The sequence below is a fragment of the Zonotrichia albicollis genome, chromosome 8 (genome assembly GCF_047830755.1).
Source record: "Zonotrichia albicollis isolate bZonAlb1 chromosome 8, bZonAlb1.hap1, whole genome shotgun sequence".
NCBI lineage: Eukaryota > Metazoa > Chordata > Aves > Passeriformes > Passerellidae > Zonotrichia > Zonotrichia albicollis.
In genome coordinates, this window is record NC_133826.1 from 8983060 (window position 1) to 9008328 (window position 25269).

Sequence of the window (25269 nt, forward strand, 5' to 3'; positions counted from 1 at the left end):
TGGAGCAGCTGATTTCCCCATTGCAGGAAGCCAGCAGTGGTATCTGTGCTGGTGGCATGAACACAGTCCTGAGGCTTGGGCTGGAAATGCCAAACAGTCTGTCTGATCCTCACTGGAAACCTTGCTGGCATATCAATGAGCTCTGCTGCAGTCACAGGCTGCAGTTGGGGATTTATAGGGGGAGTGATCAGATTAATTGAGCAGCAGTGGGAGTGTTCAATTACACTGGCTCCTGATTAATCACCCTTGGCTGGAACATGTCAGCACACTTCCTCCTGCCAGGAGCATTGCCCAAGGTGTGTGCAGCAGCAGGGCCTCCACTGCAATCCATGGCAAAGCCATGCACTCCTCAGCACCAGCAGCTCCTCTCCTGCTTTGTTGGTTCCGTGGAGAAATTTGCAAAATTCTCAGCCAAGTATTTGAATTTGAATTTCGCTTTTGATTCTTAAAAAATACTGGGGTGATGAGGAAGATCTTTAGGAGAGATGATCTTTAGGAGATAAGATGGTGACTTGTGCTCGTCTCCTCAGTGTGGAAACATCAGCTATCCTCAGTGTAACAGTGCAAACACTGTCACCTGAAAGTGATCCTGCTGGTGTTGGGGTGCTTTCCTCCCACACCCATCACCCCAAAGGATGGTGATTTTAGGGGATCTCTGGGATAGACACTAAGCTGGCACCAGAGCTTCTCCAAGATGCTCCATCTTTTCAGCCTGTTTCTCATGGCATGCCTTCCTTTCTTTACAGGGCTTGTGTACTGGGAGTAAGGGCTACTTGCCTTTCCCACCTTCAAAACCATGTCCAGATGCCAGTTGTGAAGGTTCCATAAATTTTGGGCTGTAAAGGTTGGAGGAGAGCCTGAAGGGAGCACCAGAACACATTTGTAGCCTCTCCACCCCTTAGTCCATGCAATAACCTCATCTTCCAGTGTAAATATCTCTACATTTCTGAATGTTACTCCTTGTAATCACATTCCTTCTGAGCCCTGACATGTCCAGGTAAATACCCTGAGCCCTTTGGGTGGGAACCCCCCCATTTTGGTTCCAGCTGTGTGCACCAAGGCAAGCCATTGCCTTGCACAGTGTCCTGATGCCTCCCTGCTCCACAGAAATCTCTCAGCACACTGTGTAAGATTTCTCTGGTGTCTTGGTATCTGCAGCCACTAGCTTGCTTCTGTTTATCCAGTCCTTTCCTCCCCTCTGGGAGCAATAGACCAGAGGTCAAGTTTTCCCAGCAAAAATTCTAATTGCTCCCTAAGAGCAGGGCTGCCTGCTGTTCTCTTTTGGCCCTGTTACATTGCTGAGGTGCTCTTTAATATCATGCTTGTGATATTCGGGTTCTCTTCTAAATGAGGGCTCATTGTCATCACCAGATGTCACTGCCTGGCTTCTCTTTCTGTCTGGGTCATCAGCTAAAGTGGTTTAATTGTTTCCATTCCAGTAAAATTCTATGAATTCCATTGTTTCTGCTTTCTCCTCATTTGTTAGATCCTGTCCTGTCAGCATGACCACGGCATGGAATTCTGGCTTCTGTGCAGATTCCTCTCAGGGGCTCACATCACTGAAGTTACTTTAGCACAAAATGTAAGTATGACCAATCTCCTCACAAAAATATACACAAATCTATTTGTACAGTGTTTCTGGGTGAAAGGAACAACCTGCCTGGGAATGAGTGTGTGGGTGGCAGCCTGATGCATAAGCAGAGCTGCTCTTTCAGGCTCTGCAGTAGCTAAAGGATGTGTTTTCCTGTCCTATAGACTCAGGTTTTACCTTCCTAATATCACATGCCAATTAAAATAAGCAGATGCCTATAACTTATGAAATATTATAAAACTCAATGCCTTTTGTTTTATTACAGGAAATTATATAAGCTGTAAGAAAAGTCAGAGATCTCATCTGTGTTTTTTCTGTTTTCTTCCCAATATTTGAGTATTTTTGCTATGAGAAGTCCAAATTTCTCCTCCTTTTGATTGACTATTGATATCTAAGTCACACAGTCCCTACTTATGCTTCAACACACACCTTCTCCCTGTCCATGCTGCTTCTGGAGTATGGACAGTTCTGCATGCTCTTCTGTGCCCTTCAGTCTCAGTACTGACTTCTGCAGGGGAGCTCTTGGTCCATGATCTGGGGGCATCTCCAAGTTACCAGCTCTGTTTTACCTCTCATTTCCCTCAAGAGCTGAGATGGAGACCCCATGTTTTCCCACTTCCATGCAGCTTCCCAGCAACACGAGGATCCTCAGGGTCTTCACCACCCTGCTTAATTCTGTGCCTGAACCAAGCACTTTCTCTTTTTAGGTTACACAAGGACAGATGCTGGGCAATCTCAACTTTTTCATCAGTTTGTGGTCCAGTTCACAGCTTTGTTGTGGCCCAAGATGTCACACGTCATCTCCTCTTGCCACTGGCACATGCAAGGCAGCCTTCTCCTCTGCCATGGTGGTTAAGCTCCCCTGAATTGCACAGTATTTTTTGCACAATAAGAACACACACAGACTACTACTGTGACTCCTCATGGTGAGTTGTTTCAATGCTTAAAGCCTGTGGCTGGATATGGAAGATTTCCAACACCACCAGTTACTCACAAACTGCACACAAACAGATCCCTTACATTATGGTTTTGGAAATATTTCCCCCTTGGGCTTCTTCATTATCAGTCCAAGACAGCAACAATACAGGCCTATATCTGAGTTATGAATGCCAGCCTCTGTCTGCTGCTGTGCAGTCACTCAGCCTTGCCCGAGCTCCTTCCACGGGTTTAATCCCAAAATGAGTTTTGAGGAATGCTGCCAAACTTTCACAGCAGCACCAAAGTCGGTGAACTGCCCTTCCCTCCCTACTCTTGTAGCTTTTTATTATTTTTATTTGTCATGTGTTTTTTCTTCTGTTGAATAATTCAGCTAATGGGCTGGCACTGGAGCGCCTGAGAGCTGCTCCCTAATGAGGGAAGCAGCTTGCCAGCTTTTTATCTTTCCAGTCCTTTGACTGCAAACCCAACATTATTAACAAATCACCATGGAAGAGCCGCGGCAATACAGAACAAAATGTTGTTGTCTTAACTTAAGCGGGCGAGCAAGAAAAGATAAACAAAATAAAAGAAAGCCAAGCCCTGCCTGGAAGAACAAAGTGTGAAAGTGAAGCGTGCATGGAAGGAAGTGATGGCAATAGAAATCTCTTTGCAACCTCATTCTGTCTCAATATCTTCAAACAGGAAAGCTGGATGGGAGAAAGGATGTTAACTTGCTGAAGAGACCTAATTCAGAGGATGAGTGTAGGTGTAGCTTTTGGCAGCTCTGTTTCTTGCCATGTTTTAATGAATAAAGGTTTGTGTAGAAAGCCTTTTTTTTTTCTTTGCCAACTTTATTATTTTTTTTAAAAGCTGGATGATTTACGGTCCATGTAATAGAGATGGGACTTAAAAAAATAAGTGTGTGATGCCTTCTTGCGCATTGCTGAATCCCCTTTAAAATGACATCGACATCACTTTGCCTTGAGTTTGTTTATATACAGATCCACGCTGACATATTTCAGATAAGCAGTTTAAGCTGTGTTCTTCTGCATTTGTCCTTCCCTGGATGCCCAGGGTTCAGCAGCTCTGGGTGCCCGAGGAGTCCCACAAGGGAGGGCATCTGCAAGGTCCCTCCTCCTTTGCAGGACAGCAATGCCACAGGTGGGGAGCAGGCAGAAAGTCGAGCTGATGTGGCTCAGATGAGCCTCTCCCAAGCCAGCAGCTTGTCTGACACCAAAACTCTCATTTCAGATTCCCTCCCAGTGAAATTCTGCAGCTGAATTTAAATTACACTGAGTGCTGCATCCGAGTCTGACATTGTTAATGTTGTGATGTTTTCTGCCACACAGGGAAGATACCCATCTGTGGTCTTGGGGTCAAATTCTCACCCGTGCATGTAGCATGAGATGCTTAATTTGATAAGGGGATTTTATCTCAAATACTGACCTAAAAATATACATCTAAAAATCTCATAAGCGGCAGGATCCCAGTTGTACTGTACAAACATGGGTCCAAAAGAGTCTGCTCTCAGGAAGTGTTGTTTTCTCATCTCTTTCCTGTTATGTTGCCAGCATTTGCACAAAATGCAGAACTCTGAGCTGAATGGCACAGCTGGGCAAAATTTGGCACTTCTGAATTGAGCTAACCTGGCTTGATTGGAAAATAAAATCCCACTCATCTGGCCTGTAATTGCTATTAAAGGCTCCTTTGAAGATACAAGTCTGAATTAAATCAACCTTGCTATATGGACATCCAGGGAATTGTATCAAATTAGAACAGTTAAAGATCTGACTTGTTGTGTTTGCACCCAAAGCCTGGAGAACAGAAATTGAGACGAACAAAACTGATGATGGTAAGGAAAAACCAGGGGGAAACAGACAAAAAGAGTGATTGAGAGCTCACGGAGCATTGTTCAAAATGGGCCCTCAGGGAATGCAAACTCAGAATTGTTGCTTCTGGAAGACAGAGCCCCTTTTGTTTGCATGGATGTATTGCTGAGCTCGGTTATAATGTCTCTGTTTCACATCAGCCCTGCTCCTGTCTGAGTCCATCCCTCAGCTGCTGGAGGCAGGAGATGGAACACCCTTTGCTTTGCCTGGCAGGGATGTGTGTGATGTGGGGCCAGATAGCTGCCAAGAGGAGCATTTGAGAGTGTCTCCACATCATTGGATTGCAGCTGCTGTTTCTGCCATCAGAGGTGATGGGAGGGCTCCCAGCAGCAACCAGGAGCAGATGGGCAAGGAGGGATTGGGGTGGGATTGGTGGGGTGGGATTAAAATCCACTGGGATGGGATGTGCTCAGTCCCACTCCAGGCTTTGGCTTTGTGTTGGACAGTGGGATCACAGGAATGGGTTCATTCTGCCTGCCCATAAAGGTGGTGACCAGGAGCTTGCTTTGATGCACCAGTGTGATCCCACTGTAGCTGGTTGAAGCCAAACTGATTTCTGTTATTTCTTGTTCTTTTTTCTTTGTTTTTCTCTTACTGCTGCATTACCTTACTAAAAATACCTAAAATCATATCATTTTCTGAGCTGCTTCCTCTGCTTGTTCTTGTTGCAGGCACAAACATCCATCTCTCTCTCTAAACACCTCTCTCCTCTGCCCAAATTAAGTCACTGCTCCAAAGCAAAACTTCATCTTTAGGGAACCTGTTATTGCATAGTGCTGACTTGCCTCCCCCTGAGCTAACAGGAGATTTGGCCCTCAGGACAGGGGTCTGGCTGGTAAGAGCTGCAGGGAAGGCTGGCAATGCCATCATCCTCTAATTTGGATGTTGGAACATCCTGGCTTCTTGCTGAGAATTAGAAGGGCTGGTTTGGGTCAAGCTGAATCCTGTGTAACTCTGGATCCTTTTTCAGTCGGAGGCCAGGAGGACATGCTAAAAGAAGAAATGTAATTACTGTGCTTTTCCTGCTGCCACCCCCCAGCCTCTGGGAAGCAGCAGCTTAAGGACTTCATGTGTGCTGTGCAGTCAGGAGGAGGCAGAGGTGTTAGTTGCCTTTATGGAATTTATAGAAGACCTCCTATTCCATGTTCCCCTGCTGTCTGATTCACCCATGGCACAACCCTCCTGCAGCCTCATGGCTCAGAAGACAGGCTGAATTTCAGCTGATGTTGGTTTTGAATCAGGATGTTTCAGGGTGGATCCTGCTGGTGATGAGTTGTAAGTTGGCAAGCTGCCCTCCAGGTTTGGATTGATAGCAGAGGTGTCAGAATGTGGTGTTCTGGCTGGGAGCTTTCCACGGAATCCTGACCTCCAGGTAAAAGGAAACAACAAAAACCAAAGGCCAGCTCGAGAGTCATTGTAAAAGGACCCTTGGATGAAACTAAGTTAGTGTAAAACCATGGAGCTGTGTTGATGGTGTCATGAGAACTATCCCAGAGTGGGAGAGGATCTGGCTTGTCATTTTGGAAGCCTGTAGTGGTGGCAGTGGCCTAAGGTGGCACCTGAGTGGTGACCACTGCCATGGTTTAACCCCAGTGGGAAGCTCAGCTCCATGCAGCTGCTCACGTCCCCTGTGTGGGATGGATGGGAGGCAGAATTGGAAGAGTAAAAGTGAGGGAACTCATGGGCTGAGATAAAACAGTTTAACAGGCAAAGGAGAAAAGCCATGAACACAAGCAAAGCAAAACAAGGAATGAATTCAGCACATCCCATGGGCAGACAGGTGCTCAGCCACCCCCAGGATTGCAGGGTGCTCCAGGAAGTGTGATGGTAACTGGGAAAGGCAAACACCAGCGCCCCAAATATCTCCCCTTCTTTCCGTCCTCTCCCCCCAGCTTTCTATGCTGAGCATGACTCCATATGGCGTGGAATGTCCCCCTGGTCTCTCGTGCTCAGCTGTCCTGGCTGTCCCCTCCCAGCTGTGCTCCCCCTGCCTGCTCACTGCTGGGCTGGTGGGGAAAGCAGAAAAGCCTTGACTTTGTGTAAGCAGTGCTTGGCAACAACTAAAACATCAGTTAGCAACATTGTTCTGGTATTAAATCCAAACCACAGCACTACACCAGCTACTTGGAAAAAAATTAACCCTATCCCAGCTGGAGGATAGCATGTCCTGAAACCAGAGCATCACTGGATCCCAGGGAACAGGCTCAGGGGATGATGTCAGAGCTTTGCATTAGGACACAACTGAGTTTTCCCTGGGTTTCTTCTACAAAAGAAGCCTTGTTTCTGGAATGGGATGCAGAATGAGCTGACAGGCAGTTTAGGATGGGGTAAGGTCCCTCTTCAGAAGGAAGGTAAGGAATTTTTACCCTGTCCTGTCCCTAGGATGTCAGTAGGCTCGGTTACAGCTGTGCATGGAGCTTTCTGTGTTCTGTGCATCTCTGAGATCAAGTCAAATTTGGTTCTGTTTTCTCAACAAGTGTATCCCCCATTTTAAAAGGTCTTTTTTTTACCTTTAGTGACAGCCAGGCGTGCAATTGCATGTTTTCTGTGTGTGTGTTTGCACATACAATCGCCCCAATTCTGAGCACAGCTATTTCCTATCTGTTGTGATCTGACTACAGCAGAAATTAAAATAAAGATTAGATTAGTTACCCTGGAAACAGCTACCCTTACTTCATGTGACGCACGGATTCTGTGAAGCAAGGGAGCACATATCAATTTGTGCTCTTAATTTTTGGGACACTCGGGGCTCAGCTCTCCCCAGGAGATCCTCTGATGACAGCAAAGTGATATCTTCCCATTCCCAGCAGGAATCCTCTTTGACGTTGAGTTCATAAAAGCTGCAGAGGTGCTGACACCATCTCTTGGCAGAAACAATCTAATTTTCGGTTCAATTTATTTCTTGAAACAACAACAGCAAAAGGAGCAGGAGGATGAGGGAGGAACAGAGTCTGGCCTAGGGGATGGTGAGCTGTGAGAGGGGTATCAGCCAGGATCTCACAGGGCATCACTGAGGAGGCTGAGTGAGCTCTGTGGCTAATAAGTAATTGCTAATGAGGGGGAGAATTGTCACATAACATCAAGGGGCATGAATTAGCAAAGTGTGCAAAAGAGGGGAGCTGTCAGACGTGCTGGGCATTCAGCTCACTTGTTCTCATGGCTGCACATCAAGGTTTTAAATGTTTCTGCTTTGTATTGAAGAAAAATGACCAGCCTTGAGTGGAGGCAGTCAGAGTAACGATGTCTGGTGGAGTGAGATGTGACTTGTTGCATCTCCCAGCCCTGGGATGTTTGGAGGTGCAGGATGAGATGAATTGCTGGGTCTGCAGGAGAGGAGCACATGAGGAGATGACACATTTGGCTGCAGTTAATGATGGCTGCTGTGTGCCTGCACACTCCATAGGGATCAGGGGCCCTTCTGGTTCCTGCCCATCAGGCACAAGTTCATGTTGTCTTTCAATCTGCACCCTTGGTCCTTCCTCAGAATTTATTGCAGAGCTATCACTGGTCCCAAAGCTGCATCTGGCAGTGCAAAGGGCACAGCTGTGAGCCTGCCTGTAATAAAAAGATGACAGAGGAGGGTCTGGGGGTGCCTCTGCCTGCACTCTTCCCACATTTCCTGCCCATTGTTCCCTACCATCTTTGTCTCTGTCACCCTAACAAACATATTTTAAGCCCCCGCTTCCCAAAAAAACCCCTGCTGCACTTGGGGGCATTAGGTATCTTGTTCAGTCACAGACTGAGCAACCCACCAACCTAAAAACCCACCGACCTTGGCAGGGTGTTTTGAAAAGGGGAAATGGAAAATAGGTTTAATGACTCTTCAGCTCTCTGTATCTGGCTTGCCCATAAAAATCAATCCCTGTTGATCTGTCTAGCAATGTGTGAACCTGCCTGATGGCACAGCTCAGCCCCCTCAGCTGGAAGCCCAGCTCAGGGTTTCTTGCAGCCTTTTCCAGGGATGCAGACTGTGGCACCTGCTTGTCCACTTCAGGGACTGGGAGACATCCTGGGGCTGCTCAGCAGTGTGCTCAGGACTGGGTCCAACAAAGCTGGGGTGGGGAACCAGAGGCTCTTGTGAAATGTCAAATCTTCTGTTTTGCTGACTTTCCCTTGAAAAACATTCAGGAAGAACTTCCTTTGGGGCAGTGGCAAAACATGCTGAAAAGGGACAAAACGTCCCAGCTCACGCCAGAGGGGCAGCAGTATGGATCGAGGTGTCTGTGCTGCCACAGCTGTAAGAACAGAATATATTATGAGTGCTAATTATATTAATTAAAGTTGTGCTGCTGTTTGTGGGAACATTTCCAGGGAGGAATGCAGATTTCCCCCATTGTTTTATTTCCAGACAGAAGCTGGAGGCCTGACAGGGGCCGAGTCTGTGAAGAACATACGTGCTGCGGTTTCTGAAATGCCACAAAATACCCAAAGTATTTTAAAAATGCATTCTCCAAAAGCAGAATTCCTTTCTTTGGGATTGATTCCCTAGATATTTTGAGGCATGAAGCATGTTTGCTTTCCCTAGCACCCTTAACTTGAGCTGTGCACACAGATGCCTGTCCTGGGAACTGCTTTGTGCCTCAGTTTACCTCCAGTTTCAAGAAAGGAAATGCAACAATTAATCTGCCTCCTTGTTTTATTTGGGACATCCTGGCTTCAGCACCTTGGCCTGTGTTTTTACATAGCCCAACACAACGTGACTGTCACCTTTTCACTCTAGCAAAGCAGTGTCAGTGTCACAGACATCTTTTATGAAAAATCTTTTCCTTAGGATTTTTCCTCCTGAGAAGATGAGACGCCTCAAGAACAAAATGTAAACAACGATTATCTGCTGCTGTGGAATGCAACAGGTGCATCTGTGATTGGTCTCATGTGGCTGTTTCTAATTAATGGCCAATCACAGTCAGCTGGCTCGGACAGAGAGTCCGAGACAGAAGATTTTGTTATCATTCCTTCTTTTGCAATTATTATCCAGCCTTCTGATGAAATCTTTTCTTCTGTTCTTTTAGTATAGTTTTAATATAATATATATATAACAAAATAATAAATCAAGCCTTCTGAAGCACAGAGTCAGATCCTTGTCTCTTCCCTCATCCTACGACCCCTGTGAGCACCATCACAGGTCAGCACTAAGGAGGTGCAACTCTTTATGGTCTGGGGGAGTCCTGGACTGTGCAGAGCCCCGGTGGCCTCAGGGATGAGCTGTGCTGTTTATCCACCTTGCAGCCCCTCCAGCTCAGCCCAAACTCCGAGAGCCTTTCATGCTTTCGTGGGCAGCACTGCTGCAGGTTTGACAAAGCTCCCACCACTGTTTGTTCCTTGTTCCTCCCTCCCAGGCCCTGCTGCAGGAGCTCAAACAAGGCTCCATCTCCAAGGGCAAGGTCCTTCATTGCGCAGCGCTCTCGCCTTGGGAGGAGAGGGCAGCTCCAAGCGTGAGGAATGAGCTGTCTCTCCACACAAGTGCTCTATTTATGGGCTGTTGAGGACTCTGGTAGAGCCCTGGCTGGCTCCTTACGGGGGCTGCAGAAAGCTTTGTCTCTTCTGCTCTCGGTTTGCATGCAGGGTACCTGTGCCAGCTCCTGTCTCCTGCCAAAGCCATCGCCCCAGCTGTCTCAGCACTGAGCATTTGCAGAGCAGCTTCACTCTGACCTGGCCAAAACTGCCTCATTTTCCACCTGGATTCATTTAACAGTAGCCAGATCTTGCCCTTTCTTCAGCAAAAGCATCCCCCCTTCTCTGCCTAGCAGCCTGATTCCTTAAAAACTTGTAAGAACACAACCTCTCTCCCAAATTGTCTGCTGCTCTTTGAGTTATTAGAGAACCTCATCCTTTTCTGCTCTGGGCATCTGGATAGTCAATGCAAAAGAGGAAACAAGTGGAGAGGCCAGATCTAGTAAAACCTTAAAAAAACCACCCTCTTCTTTAATTAAATGTCATTTGTATAAGTGTCAAAAGCTGGTGCAGGAAGGGAGATGTGTGTGCTGTGCGCAGGTCAGCATCTGGGTAGTCAATGCAAAAAGTGAAACAAGTGGAGAGGCCAGATCTAGTAAAACCTTTAAAAAACCCCCTCTCCTTTAATTAAATGTCATTTGTATAAGTGGCAAAAGCTGGTGCAGGAAAGAAGATGTGTGTGCTGTGTGCAGGCCAGCAGCGCTTGTGTTTGCCTGCTCTCCTCAGCACCTGGCCTTGGATTGGTGCTCCCTCTTTGTCTCACCAGAATGAGAAAACCTGCTGAGCTCCCTCCCAGCTTCTTAAGGAAGAAGAGTAGAAATAGATTTTGGTACTGGAAAAAAGGCTTGGTGAAGACTTTCCTGCTGCCCCAAGGTGAGCTTGGTGCATTGTTGGGATCAGCACATGTACTTTTGTACATTACTAGATGCAATAATGGTTCTGTGTCTTTACAAGCAGCAGATTCAGATTGATCAGTTGGTACATGGTTTGCTACAGAGAGAGAAAATGAGGACAAACACCTGATCAGTGTGGTTTGGTAAGGGAGAATGGCTGGGAAAAGAGCAGATTGAGTCCTCAGCCCTGCTAGAGCCTGGAGATCCAGCAAAAGCAATTTCATTTCAGCATGTCAGACAGGGCCGGGGGGATTCCTTTGTGGCACATCCCAGCTGCCTATCAGCACCCCTGGGAGGGACTGGATCCTGTCCTGAGGAGCAGACTCAGCTGCACTGACCACAGTGGTCCTGCCCACCCCAGAGATGTTTGCCAGGCCTAAATGTGGGACCCAGAGCTGGCCTTGCTCACCAGAAGCAAGGGAGCAGGTAGCAAGGTGTTTATGGTATCCTGCATGTTCTCCCTCACTGCTAGAGCCCCTTGCTTTCATTTCCCCGGCAGTGTCCAAAAGATTTAGTGCAGCCACTCTCACTGTTGCTCTCCCTAATCTTCCCCATTTCCAGGGACATCCAGCTCTCCCTTTGTTTTGCTGCTGTTTGGTGTACCCAAGCTTTGAGCCTTTCCATCTTTCAGCTTGATACCTTTCTGAGCCAATGTAATCTAATGCTTACAGCAGCTTTTCTGAGGCACAATGTGTTGTCCTCCCAGTACAAGCTGTCTCTGTTGGCTCAAAACTGCAATAACAATTATCTTTAATAATCTTTCTTGTTCAGCTTGTAGAAGGGAGCTTAACTACAGAAGATGAACTTGAGAATCTTCCTAGCTCATGTCTGCTGTGATCCCAGGCTGGCTTCTATTTCCTACCCCTCTGTAATAATTAGTTGATGGTGAAACCTGAGTGGAAGCTGTCTGGGCTCAGAGGGCTGAGGTTTGCTTCCTGTGACATATGAAAACAGGAGGGCAGTGGGTAGAAAACACCAGGTCAGTCTGTTCTCACAAGACTTGGAGAGACAAACAGCATCTCTTCTTCATCCTGAAATAATCACCTGGAGAGTTGGAGCTGTACAGGTGGGATGTGCCAGCTGCAGCCTTGGCAAGAGCTCCTGAATCAGTGACCAAACGGCTCAGCTCAGCTGGTGATGAACATCTGCTTCCATGTTCTGCTTTCTAGTCACAGATCTTCCCCAAAACCAGTTGTGGGAACTCAGCACATCCCTCTGGATGTCCAGAGTTGCCAAGAACCCCAGTGGGGGGCTCAGAGACCCTGGCATGCTGCCCAGAGCACCTGGTGGCTTGATTCTGACCCTTGCAGCGAATTGCCAGCTTTGTATGAGGATGTGAAAGTTTGAATTCAAACCACAGGTTTGAATGGTGTAATAATAAAGTATTCACGGGGTAAAAATGTAGATTTTAGGATTTTTGGTATGGGGGTTATGGGGACAAGATGGAAGAATCAGGGCGTGTCCAGTCCTTCTTCTTCTTCTTGTTCTCCATTTTCTGCAGTGATGGTGGCACTTTGGGATTGGTTTAGAGCAGAAGTGCACTGTCTAACATAGGTGGTAGGTATTGGGAATTAAAAGTAAATATTATATACATAGTTTGTAGCATAAAAAGACGGTCATAGTGCCTGTGGCTGCCCTGCTGAGCAGATCTGGGCTGGGCAGAAAGAAAATTTTATAGATAAGAAATAATAAACAGCCTCAAGACCAAAAAGCGAAGAGTCCAGACTCGTTCTTCAGGTGCGCGTGCTGAAGCAGAGACATCCTGCACATCTCAGGGCAGAGAACATCAACAGCCAACCCCAAAGGGGATGCTCTGGCTGGAGCTGATGGGAGCTGCTGGCCGCAAAACTGAATTGTGTCATTGAGAATCAGGGAGAAAGAGGAGACAAAGAGCATTTCCCATACATCTGCAGAGTGCAGGCACTGGGGACTGCACCTGGGCTATGGGAACGTTGGAGGATCCTGGTTTATACAGGGCTTGCAGGCTGAGCACAGGCTGCCTTTACTCCTTTGCCTTGTGTGGGTTCACCTGTGTGTGAGCTGAGCTGTGCTGCTTGACAGGAATTGCTTCTGACACTGTTTATGTCCCTGTCTGGACCTGGGAGACCCGAGTGAGTGCCCACACAGCAGGAATGCAGCAGGGGTGGGAGCCTGCAGTGCTGCAGATGCTCCAGAAAGCATGAAAAATAGCTAAAAAATGGCTTTGGAAGGGTCTAAAGTACAGTGGTGCTGCCCAGCCAAGGGAATTTAACAGAAAGCAAAATCAAAAAAGGTAAAGTGTGAGCGTGGGCTCCTTCTGCAAACTGAAGGCAATCTGTGTCCTTCACAGCCCAATAAATCCCCCTCAGGCACTGGGTGTCTGACCTGTGACATTCACTGTGTGACAGGAAAATAAAGCTTAGCAGGTGTTAGAGCTGATATTTTATTGTGGATTCCTTTTCCAAACAAACCAATGGCTGTCCTGGTCTCAGCCACGCTGATTTCCTCCCATCCCAAAACATCTAAGCAGCCAAATAGACCTTGTTATTTATGTTGGGGGACTGCAGCTCTCCTTGAGAATCTAAAGCAAGCTTAAAAATCCAATTTTTCTTCAGGGTAGAAGACTTCAGTGTGGAGTCATGTTTGTGTGTGAGCTTGATACTCTCAGGCCTGGTATCTGCTTGGGTGTCTGTGGGTTTTACCCTGAGTGTGGCTTCCTTTGGTAGCTGCTGAAGCCTTTTAGGGGTTGGAGCTCCTGTGGGATCTCTGTATCCATCCCCAGGCTCCAAGGGCTCTGCTGGAAAGCTGCAGGGAAATCTCTGCCCTGTTTAATCCATGTTCCAGCAGGCTGTGGGGCCTGGTGCCAGTCCTTGGGCAGGCTAGGTGGAAAGCCGTCACAGACATCTTTTATGAAAAATCCTTTCTTTAGGGTTTTTCCTCCTGAAAAGCTGAGAAGCCTCAGGAACAAAATGTAAACAATGATTATCTGCTGCTGTGGAATGCAACAGGTGGATCTGTGATTGGTCTCATGTAGTTGTTTCTAATTAATGACCAATCACAGTCAGCTGTCTTGGACAGAGAGTCTGAGACACAAACCTTTGCTATTCATTCTTTGCTATTCTATTCCTAGCTAGCCTTCTGATGAAATCCTTTCTTCTATCCTTTTAGTAGAGTTTTAATATAATATATATCATAAAATAATAAATCAAGCCTTCTGAAACATGGAGTCAGATCCTCATCTCTTCCCTCAACCTGAGACCCCTGTGAACACGGTCACAGAAAGCTGGCATCCAGTCTCTCCAACAAAATCAGCTGAAATTCGTGAGATCTAAGAGGTTTTGTATGGTTTTCTTGGTGCAACAGGGGTTTGAGAGGCTGTGATCAGCCCTGCCTGGTTCTGCTCCTCACATCCCCACCCAAGGAACACTGGCATCCTGCACTGTGCTCAAATGCAGGGCAGAGAGTTGAAAAATTGGGGCTTTCTAGTGTGGGTTGGGCCTTCTGGGTTCCAGTGGGTGCCTTGTGTGATGTGTGTGCCTGCATTGCTCCTGTCCTGTTCTATCCTTGCTCTGTGTGCCTGCATTGCTCCTGTCCTGTGTTATCCATGCTCTGTGTGCCTGCATTGCTCCTGTGCTGTCCTTGCTCTGTGTGCCTGCATTGCTCCTGTTCTGTGTTATCCATGCTCTGTGTGCCTGCATTGCTCCTGTCCTGTCCTGTCCTTGCTCTGTGTGCCTGCATTGCTCCTGTCCTGTCCTTGCTCTGTGTGCCTGCATTGCTCCTGTCCTGTCCTGTCCTTGCTCTGTGTGCTGTCCTGGCTGCACTGAGGTTTGTGGTGCTGCTGTTGGCAGCAGGAGGCAGGACACAGGCTGTGTTCAGAGTTTTCTCAGTGAAATCAGCAGCTCTCCTGGCTCTGCCCCAGTCTGGCTGCTGATGTTTTTCTCTCTGCTCCAGGCTAGAAGCAGCACCTGCATAGCAGCAGCTCTGAGATGATGCTTACTGGGCAGCCTGCTTAACAAATTACAGCTTGAGCAAATTAAAAGCAAATGGAGAAGGAATGATAACAAGCAGGAGGGGTGGTTGTTGGCACTTTCTCAGGGAATTCAATTCTTGGCTCATTCCTGCTATTTTTCTCCATCTTTTACACTGACTTTCTCCCCTCACTTTGCAGCAGAGGGATCTCTGGGTGCCTGCTGGGAGCTGTGCACAGAGAGAGGAGGCTCAGAGCATCACCTCTCCCTTGTCCCAGCCCCAGCACACCTGGCTGCTCCCTGATTGAGAGCTCTGAAATGCCTGGGCAGAGGCAATGCCTCCTGCTGCCTCCAACTGGCAAGGGTATCGATAAGTCTTAATTATTTTTTTGGCCAGGTTTCCCTCAGAACTGAGGCTCACATGGTGCTGTTCATCAGCCTTTGTGTGTCTCCCTGCTTTGCTTTTGTTCCTCTCTCTGCTCCTCTCTGCTCTGTGCTGAGGGTGCCCTGCTCTTGCCCTGACTCCTGCTCTCACAGGCACTGGGGGCACAGCTGGGAAGGACCAAATAAAAAACTCATTTCACTTCTGCTCTGGCAGATGAAAAAGCCACATCAAAACCTGAATCAATGTGTGGGGTAATTCTGCTGCCTTGGAGGGAGCAGCAAGCAATGCAAATGCTCTGGCATGATGCTAAATCCCACAGAGATTCCTGCCACCCCAAAAGGGGCTTCTCTCCCCATTTTTCTCCTCCTGCCTGGAGAGCAGAGAGAGCTCCCAGCCCACCCAGGAGTCCCTCTCCTGGAAATGAGCCTCAGTACTAAGAATATAAAACTTTGCAGCAAAACACATTAATTCCCAGGTAATGTTTCCTATGAATTCTCCTGGATTTTAATTCTCCTGCAAGTTTTATTAATGCTTTCTAACAAACCCTCCACTCCTGGTACAAGAAGTGGTACAAGAAGTCCCAGATAGTAATACAATATCTGGGAAATTGTGTTGCATTAATTAAAAAATAATTACATCTCCTGCAGCCAATCCTTGTGCTCCTCCCTCCCCACACAGACACTTCTGCCACTAAATGGTACCAGAATCAGCTTTATGTTGTCCATAAAACCAGGTCATGGTCAGTTCAGTCCCTCTGCAGCTGTTTCTGTCCCTCTGGTAATTCAGATCACTGCAGACCTGGAGCAAGGTGCAGAGCAACAGAGTTTGTGGCTGCACAGATGAGTTTTGAGAGGCTCAAAACTTAATTAGCCAGAGGGGTGAGCAAGGTGCAGGGAGATGGTGTCGTTCCAAAGGTGCTGTGTGGGATTCAGGGCAGAAAAGGGCACATGCCCTCATTCCCAAAGTCACAGCCACATTTTCTCAGTGCCTGGCTAGTGCAGGAATCCCTGTTCTGTGCTGTGGGTGGTGTGGTAATCAACAGGAGCTGAGTAAAACCTCCTGGCCAGGAAAAACAACCAAAACTCTGCTGCATGATGAACACAGGGAGGGCTCAAGTGCCTGTTGGTGCCTGGGCTGCTCCAGAGCCCCTGGAGACTCTGCCTGCTGGGATCTGCCCTCACCAGGGCCCTGGGCCTGTCAGGAGGGGCTGAGGCTCTGCAGGAGCAGATTTGGAGGAGGCACAGGGGTGAGTGAGATGAGAAAAGCATCTCTGTGTGTGCTGCACATGTGCATCCCCAGAGTGACCTGCTGGGTGATGCCTGGGGGGAGCAAACAACTGAACTGAGCTGAACTGGGCCCAAAATGCCAGAGAACAGCACTCTGGCTGAGCCAAGGGTGAGCTGTTTCCTTAGCACCGAGGAAGTTGCCGTGTTATGGGGAATAAATAGTTACACCTGAAATAATGCTCATAGATTTCCAGGCATTGATCCAGCTTGGCTTGCAGGTCTCAGGCCTGGAAAATGGGCTTGAATGGTTATAAAAGGTATAAATTACTTTAAATTAATCATTGATTTAATCTGCCTGTCCTGAACCTGGGATCACCATGCTATTGAATCAGGAATAAGCTGCAGTTGCATAGAAAGAAGGATTTGAAAAATGCACGCACTCAGTACTTTGGCTCTCTGCTCTTTCTATGAAGCACACAGCATTTCCCACTGAGATGAGTAGGTGTTGCACAAGCCCCAGCAGCGAGCAGGAAATTTCACAGGGAAGTGCCAGAGCACTTTCATCCAGCCAGCACCAAATTGTGCCTGTTTGGGCAGGCAGGGGAGCCAGCAGAAGATTCCCCCTGGGTCAGGTAGGGATGGGGAAGGCATTTGCCTCTGATTTTATAAAATGGGGTTAATAAAATGATGAGACAGTGACCCTTCTGTGCCTGGGGATGGCCTGATATCCTCGTGGGTGATGTGATGGTAAAAGCCTGGAGACAGGGAAGATGGAGGTCCTTGGTAAGGTGAAGCTTGTCAGGAGGTTGGAGGCCTTGGAGAAGATGCTGGAGACCATCTGAGGAGCCTCTTCTCTGCCAAAGCAGTGCTGACTCCTGTTGTGGGCAGCCTGGGAGCTGGGGGAGAAGAGGGGGAAGGCTGGGGACAGACACAAGAATTCCATGGGAGGAAAGATGACAGCAAGGTGATGGCTCGGCTAGAAAACTTGCTAAGGGAGCAGAAAGGAGCAATAAGGGAAATGCTCAATAATTTACAGACTTTTGTAAAGATGTGGCAAGTCACTGAGCTACTGCACTTAATGAGGCAGCAGCCATGAGCAGGCTCCTTCCAGCACTCCCTGAGGATGCTCCAGGCCTGTCTTGTGTACAAAGGGAAGCACATCAGCTGAAAGCTCTCCCTGAGGTACCTAATGAGGTGTCCCTCATCAGCTGAACCTCCAGAGCTGCCTCTGTGTGCTCCCAGCCTGTGCCCTGCACAGTGAAATTGGTGCATGGTGCTGCTAACACAGCTCAGCCCCTAATGGGAAAGGGATGGGAGTGTGCAGGGTCAGGTCCCGAGAAGGGCTGAGAGAAGCAAGTCTGCATGGAAACCAACAGCAGCCATCAAGAAGGGGGTTTCTTTGGTGGAGAAAATCCTCTGTGCTGGCTGGGCAGGGGCTGGGCTCCTGTCCTGCCCCATCAGTCATTCACCAGCTGTGGCAGGTGAGCAGCACTTCCTTGCACCTGCTGGCAGAGTTCCAGAGGGATCTGGTGATGCCCATCCAGATCCCTCTGCTCCAACACCACAGACACAACAGCTCCTGACATGTGTCTGAGATGGTGTCACAGGAGAGAGGCACTGCTGGGAAGGATGAAAGTTTGACAAGAAAGTCTCACAGATATGTATACATAGCAGAAAGATTTTTAAATGTTGAGTCTGATGAAGAAATAGAAATGACAGCAAGTTTTGATATAGAAGAAAAGAATTGCTGAGCCAGTCTTACTGGATAACCAAGGAGGCCAAGGGTGTGTTAGTTAGAAGGGGTTTTTGCGGCTTAGAGCAAAGGATAAACCCACCCCAAACAAGAAGATGTTTTTACCAAGCAGAAAGATAGCACAGGCAAGCAAGCCAGCAAATGTGGCAAGCAGAAAAAAAGTCTCAGAATTTTCCGCTGCAAGAAAACTGAAAAACAACTTCTAGCTTAAACTGTAATGTACTAACTTTTAGTGATTGGAGAACAGTAACATGAATATGGCAATTACAGTAGTTATGATAGGCTATAGATAAAAGTTAAGGTATAGATTGGTTCTACTGTATTGAAATGCTCAGCAAAGAAAAGTATATAATGCACTGTAACCAAAACCAAAGGGTGCCCAGGCCTGCCTGCAGCTGGAGCTGACAGCTGTGGGCACAGGCTCTGTCACCCACGACCCTGGGCTGCTGTAACCTCTTGGATGGAATAAACCACATTTGGAGAGCCCCTGGAGTCCTGCATCCCTCATTTTGGCTCTTAGAAGACACATTTCCTAACTCACTGTTTATGGACCCCATCACTCTGGTGAAACAGGATCCTCTGCTGAGTGCCTGTTGTTTGAAAGAAGAGGTGACTGCTCTTTCCAGGAGCCAGAACCCATTTGACTTGGGGCACCTCACCTCTCTCTTCAGCTGCTGTAGATAAAACCCTGCAAGAGTTATCAGATCCCAGTGCTGCTTTCTGCTGGGGATCTGATGCCAAAGCCTGCTCAGTTAATCATGTACGAGCTGCCATAGTTTTCATAGCACATAACTATCATGGGATTTCTTTTCCTTCTCTGAATCCTGCTCTTGGATGTGCATTAACTGCACATCTACCTCACACAGCGCATCTCAAACCCGTGGGAGCAGTGGCTCCCCATGGACCCCTGGATGGTTGTGGGGACTTGAGGGGGCTGTGCTTCTCTGTGTCTGCCACAGACAAAACCAGGAGTTGTGGTCTGTGTGTCTGAGGCCTGAATCCCTCCTGACAGCAGGTACCTGGAGGGAGAGGACAAGCTGCTCCCTGTGTCCGCTGATGGCGCTGGGAGGACGATGCTGGAACTGAGAGGCAGAAAGATTAAATGTGTTGGGAGAGAGGCTTTGTGGCAGAGCTAATGAGCTGGAGTCAAGTGCTTCAAACAGATGCTTCCCTGGGCTCTGTGTAAAATAAAACTTGTGCAGGCACAATGGTGCTAGGCAGGGTCTGACGTGATGACCTTACAAGCACTTCACTGAAGGATGTGATTAATGACCTGCGCTTTGTCATGGGATAACTTGATATCCCATACTGGGGTGGCAGACATCTGCTCTCTACCAGAGGGTAAATACTCACAGGACAGCATCCTACAGACCTTGCTCACAGCCTGCTGAAGTCACTGCAACCACTTCCATGAAGTTCTGTGGGATCTGGATAAGCCCCAGAAGGATCTGAGCAGTCTGGTTCTTAATGCACCCCACAGCTGAGGAGATAAAATACTCACTGAAAAGCTTTTCAGACCTTCACATAAGGACTTCTAATTCTAATCTTTAATTTTCACTTAATTCTTGCCCATTTTGCTGTGCTGAAGAGTTAAGGACTCACCTTGAGAAGTGTTCTACTGTTATGCTGCAGATCAAACCATGGGGGTCCCAAGAGGTCTTGAAACCACAAAAACTTACAAGAGATAACACCTGTGCCCAAGCTGTTAGATGTTTTGAAGGGACATGGACTCTGTCACCCTGACATTGCTTTTCTGTCTGTGTTTCCAGGTCCTAATCATCCCTGTAGACTTTGGGCTGCCTTGTAAAGCCTCAGCCCTTGGGTGAAGACTGTTGGATGAGAAACAAAAATGTCAGCACCCTAAGCAGTGACAGACTGATCAAGGACATGTCTCCTCCTCAGACAGAAACACCATCTGTTCATGATGTTGAGTCTGACATCCCTCAAAGCAGAATTTTCCAGGAATCCAACCTGGTGAGAGCAATGTGATTTGTGCTGCTGGTAATTAGCATCTCTTGTGGTCTGGCATGCTGCAAGATGACCATCCGGTGGATAGAACAGGCACAAATTCAGTTTTTTTGTTGGCTCACAAAGCAGCAGCAGATCTGTTTCAAAGGGGGGTTTGGTCTCCATGTCCAGGGACAGCTTGAATGTGGAAAGTGATGATCCCTCATTTTACTCATATAGTACCTTAGCCTGCTTCTACTGGGAAATCAATTCTGTTGGTCTCAATCGATTCTGTTGGTCTAAATCATCTAACCATGTGGATGCTTTTCCCCACAGGGATGAGAGAAGTGAGCATATCTGCATCTGAGGCACCTGAGAGCACATTTGCAGTCAGGCCCTGATGTTGTGCATGGCTGAACTGGGCAGCAGTGCCTTGCTCAAGGGGGCACTGGAGTGCCTGGATGGACAGGAAAACTCTGTGGGCAGGATAATGGATCCTGGGTGGAACTGGTTCCCAATGGATGATGCACTCCATCATCCCCATCAGAAAGTGGCACGGCTGGCTGGCCTTTCCCTGTGTGTAGGGCTCAGCCCCAAGAATGGTTATTGCTTTCTCTCAGATCCCATTAACTTGATTTTTCTTCATCATCAAAATTCCAGTGCTGTTTGTGATGCCACCTGAATCCCATCCTCAGGAATGTCTTCAAATTCACCTGAGGCATACTCCCAACAGCAGAGCCTAAATCCCCTTGGAAGGACAGCTCCTTGCTCTAAGCCTAAGCCTAAACCTAAGCCTAAGCCTAAGCCTACCCCTAACCCTGATGCCTCCTGTTTGGGGCCTGACTCTGTTCCCCTGTGCATCAGTGGTTCTTGTAGTGGTACCCAAACACAGGTGAGATATATTGGTGTATTCTTCCTGGAGAAGAAGGGAAAAATAAGGAAAACTGTTTTAATATGTAACATGTAACATCCAATGTATAATCTCTAAGATGTGAAGCTGATTTCAGTTTATGAGGAACAAACAGTCCAACTAAAATCTCTACCAGCCCTTCTTTTAAAGAAGAAGGTGTAGCACTGAAGTGCCTGAAGAACAGCATTTGAATGATGAAGCAGAGCTGCTGATGGGCACAGAGTGTGGTTTTGTCTCTTCCAGACCAACTGCCCTTTGGTGTGATCTGGCTGGCAGAGAGAGCCATGATGTGACAGAGGAGGATCAACTGGGTGTTTGCCTCCTGGGTGAGTAAAACCACATAACTTCAGGCCTCCTCTTCCAGGGATGCTGCTTGCTAATTAGACTGTCAGTGGGAACTTTTGAGAGCCAAACAGAATAGACCCAATCCTCCCTGCATGGTAATTAAAAACATTTGCCCCTGGCTGATAACTGACCCACTGATTTCCTCCTGTCTGAGAAAGCCTTATAAAAAACTACTGAGCTGTTTGTGTAACAGGACAGCCAATTGCACAGATGTTTCCTGTCCACTAACCTTTCAGAGCTGTGAGAAGATGTCACAGGAAGAAGAAACATGTTTGAAATTCTGGAAGCCTGTTTAGTTAATCTGTTTGTTTGTTTGTTTGTTTGTTTGTGTGATGGGGAAAAACCATCTCCAGATTATTAAAAAAAACATAATAAACCACAGAAGTGTTCTGCTAGTCCATCAGGTCAGAGGATAGAGGCAAAGCTTTAGTGATGCTGAATGTCAGGCTGGTGGTACCTATTATTCTGCCTTAACAGCTGCCAGTACCACAGATTAGGAGAACAGTGGCAAACCCAGAGCAAGGTTTCTCCTCCCCTGGTCCTTCCCAATGATAACATCGTGTCCCTGGAGCTGCAGCTGCTCTGTTGTGTTTGACAGGTCCAGCTGTGTCTGTGTTCTAGGTCTGAGCACATTAATACTGGTGCTGTCCACAGCAGAGTCCTGTGATTTTAATCACGCAATGTACAAGGAGGTGTGTCCTTTGTGGGTTTAAATCTTCTGCATAGCAATTTCACAGCTGCCTCTAGGAATGACAAATACTAAATTTTTTTGCCTCCTTTTTGATGCTATAGAGAGACAAACATTGCAGAAATTGGTCTCTGCCTCTTCTGCATTTCAGAGGCAGCACAGAACCATGAGCCATGAGGATCCTGATGTAGTGCAAACTTTCACACAGACATGGTGGCATTTAGAGTTGGTTTGGAGCAACAGCAGCTTCAGCCTGGCATTTCCTCCCCTTAAGAGGCAATTAAACTGTAAACTCACAGAGAGGTGCCAGATCTGGAGGCCTCATGGAAATCTGCAGGGGGAGCTTTCTGCAGTGACCTTTGTCTAATGATCTAATTAAGGGACACCAACTCCCAGTGCTCTCTCTGTGACAGGCACGGTTCAACAGGCAGCAGAATGGGCTCTGCACTTTGCTCCTGTTGTGCTGAGGGGTCAGGCTGCTGTTCTGCTTGTGTGCCTTCCCCCAAGGATCAGTCCCAACCAAAATCCTTTGAAAGCTCTGTGGAACATTCCCACCCTTCCCACCTTTTCCCAGCCATTCTCACATGGAGAAAAACCTCTCATAAGCCGTGTGAAGTTTAAGGGCTCCCTACTGTGGCACTCACCATGCTGACCTGCTTCAGGGCAGGATGTGGTGGCACTAAAGCCCAGCCTTGGTGGGTGCAAGAGTGCCTGAGACAGATTTCTGAGGGTGAAACCAGTCAGGAACTGACAGTGGGAAAAGACCAGCAGGCAGTGCTTCCTCACATTCATAAATTTCTGACTTCAGTTAATCTCTGAATTCAGCAGAAGCTGGGAACAAACAGTTTCTCCCAGAGGAATATTATTTCTAGTCAGCACAGGGTTGGGATTTTTCCTCTGAAAAAGGCAGGGCTTCCCAGTCCCTGGCAAGTTTGAAGCTAGAAACCATCAGTCTGGCAGAAACCCCTTGGCAAATCATGAATGCTCATGAGCTATCAAAGCTCTGCAAGGAAATGAATCTGCTCTGATTTATACCAGTGGGAAATCTAGCCTTTAATTTTAGTTCTTGAATTAGCAGTTGTTTTAATCACATGAATGCAGTCTGCCAGTTGTCAGGGCCACATATGCAAAGCACAGAATTACTGCTTCAGTGAAGCCTGAAAAATGTAACTTTTTTTGTTTCTAAAGGCTTTTTGGGGGGCTTATGGGCCATTAAGAAGAAGGTGTGATGGAGAGTCATGCAACAAGCAAAGGGAAGCAAGAGCAGCCTTCTTCATCACTGCTTTGTGCAATTAGGGCACAACTGACAGGTCGTTCAGTATTAATTGGCCCCTTTGGAGCCTGAGCTGTTACACAATGTGAGAGCAGTGGGCTCCAATCAATGACCCTGGCAGTCTCTTCCCCTCTGACAGCCACAGTTCCTGCATAAACATGGATTATTGGAGTGTTCTGCTGGACTCTGGGGTGCCACACCAGGAATGGGTTCAGCCACTCCTGTTCTCCACCCAGCAACAGGCAGCAAACACTGAACACCAGTTCTGCCCGTGTGGAACTGTCTCACAGGTGCCAGGGGGAGGTTTTCTCCACAAAATCTTCCATTGTACACTCTCTCATCACTTTTCTGGAAAGGTTGAGCACACTGAGGCATTTTGAACTTCATGTTACAGGTCCAGGGAGTCCCTAGAGGAGATACTGCATCTCTGGAAAGGTCTGAAATGAGATTTCCCAGTCATTTCTGTCTGTAAGCTCAGGCAGTCAACACATCTGAGCAGTGCTGGTTTTCTGATATCCTCCTGCCCTCTTGCTCAAGCCATGTCGTGTGCTGTTGGCATTGCTCAAGCTTAGGAGAAAACAGAGTTGTCTTCCTCAGCAGAGACTGAACTCCTTTCTGTAAAGTTTGGTTTTGCCTGAATTTCTAGGATGACCTGTAAAGTGAAATGCAGTATGGTGCAGTAGAGGATGCTGCTGTATTAAGAATCCTCAGGCTGAAGTGGTGCCTGGAGAACAGAGAGAAGTGTTTGTTCCTCCTCAGTGATTTCTCTCTTTGACCTTTGTTTTTCACTGCCTCTGTTACCTTTCTCCTCTCTCTCTCTCTCTCATGAAAGCAACATTCTGAAAGAGAGAGGGGCATGATTGATGTTCAGTGATCTCCAGCCTGGTTCATACAGGATTCTTCAGCAATAAATTGGAGAAGAGCCTGTGCTCAGCAGGCACTGGCAGCAGCCAGGCTGGTTACAGCAGTGGGAGCAGGGGGAGCAGACGAGGACAGCTGAGTGTCAACACATCTTAAGCTCTGGGAGAATTATCTCTACTCCATCCAGTGCACAGCTGCAGTTTGCCAGGTCTCCTGTGCTCACCAGCTCTGCAAACAGACAGAGATTGGCCCCTTAATGTGGGAGTTAGGCTGTGCTTAACACAGGGTCTAGCATGAGGCGTGATTTTAGACCAACTACCCCTAAGGCTACCATGGATCTGGAAAAATTAGTTTTGCATCTGGGGTGTATCTATTTATCTATCTACCTATCTATAATCTATTATTTATTTATTTATTTATTTATTTATTTATTTATTTATTTACTGCAGCTCCCCACACTCCCCAAGTTCCACCTCTCACTGCCAGCCACCCAGCACGGACTCACCCCCCTCATTTGAAACATTAGTTTTGCATCTGGGGTATATCTATCTATCTATCTATTTGTTTATTTATTTACTTTATGTATGTATGTATGTATTTATTTATTTATTTATTTATAGCAGCTCCCCACACTCCAGATGCTGCAACTCTCACCACCGGCTGCCCGGCACGGACTCAGCCCCTTGTTTGAAACATTAGTTTTTCATCTGGGGACTTTTTATCTATCTATCTATCTATCTATCTATCTATCTATCTATTTATTCATAGCAGCTCTCCACACTCTGGACATTGCACCTCTCACTGCCAGCCACCCAGCACGGACTCACCCCCTCATTTGAAACACTAGTTTTGCATCTGGGGACTTTTTATCTATCTATCTATCTATCTATCTATCTATCTATCTATCTATCTATCTATCTATCCATCCATCCATCCATCCATCCATCCATCCATCCATTTATTTATTTATTTATTTATTTATTCATAGCAGCTCCCCACACTCCGGACGTTGCACCTCTCACCGCCGGCCGCCCAGCACGGACTCCCCCCCTCACTCATCCCTCCGGCATCCCCCCACCATCCAGAGGCACCGAACACCGGTTGCATTTTTTTATTTAATTTCTCGTTACGTGCGTTTCAAACCTTGGAGGGCTCCGTGCCTGGCTGCAGCACCGGCGAGCCCGCACGCCGT

At 47.4% G+C, this 25269-nt stretch overlaps 1 protein-coding gene across 1 annotated transcript in view; it reads left to right on the top strand.

The window, feature by feature from the left end:
* The first annotated feature begins 6548 nt into the window (after positions 1-6548).
* Positions 6549-25269, top strand: part of TMEM275 (transmembrane protein 275) — a 28643-nt gene continuing 9922 nt past the window's right edge. Inside the window, exons 1-3 of the mRNA XM_074545855.1 lie at positions 6549-6749; positions 19823-20027; positions 21154-21236. The gene's annotated coding sequence lies outside the window, so the exon portion shown is untranslated. The remainder of the gene's footprint in view (positions 6750-19822; positions 20028-21153; positions 21237-25269) is intronic.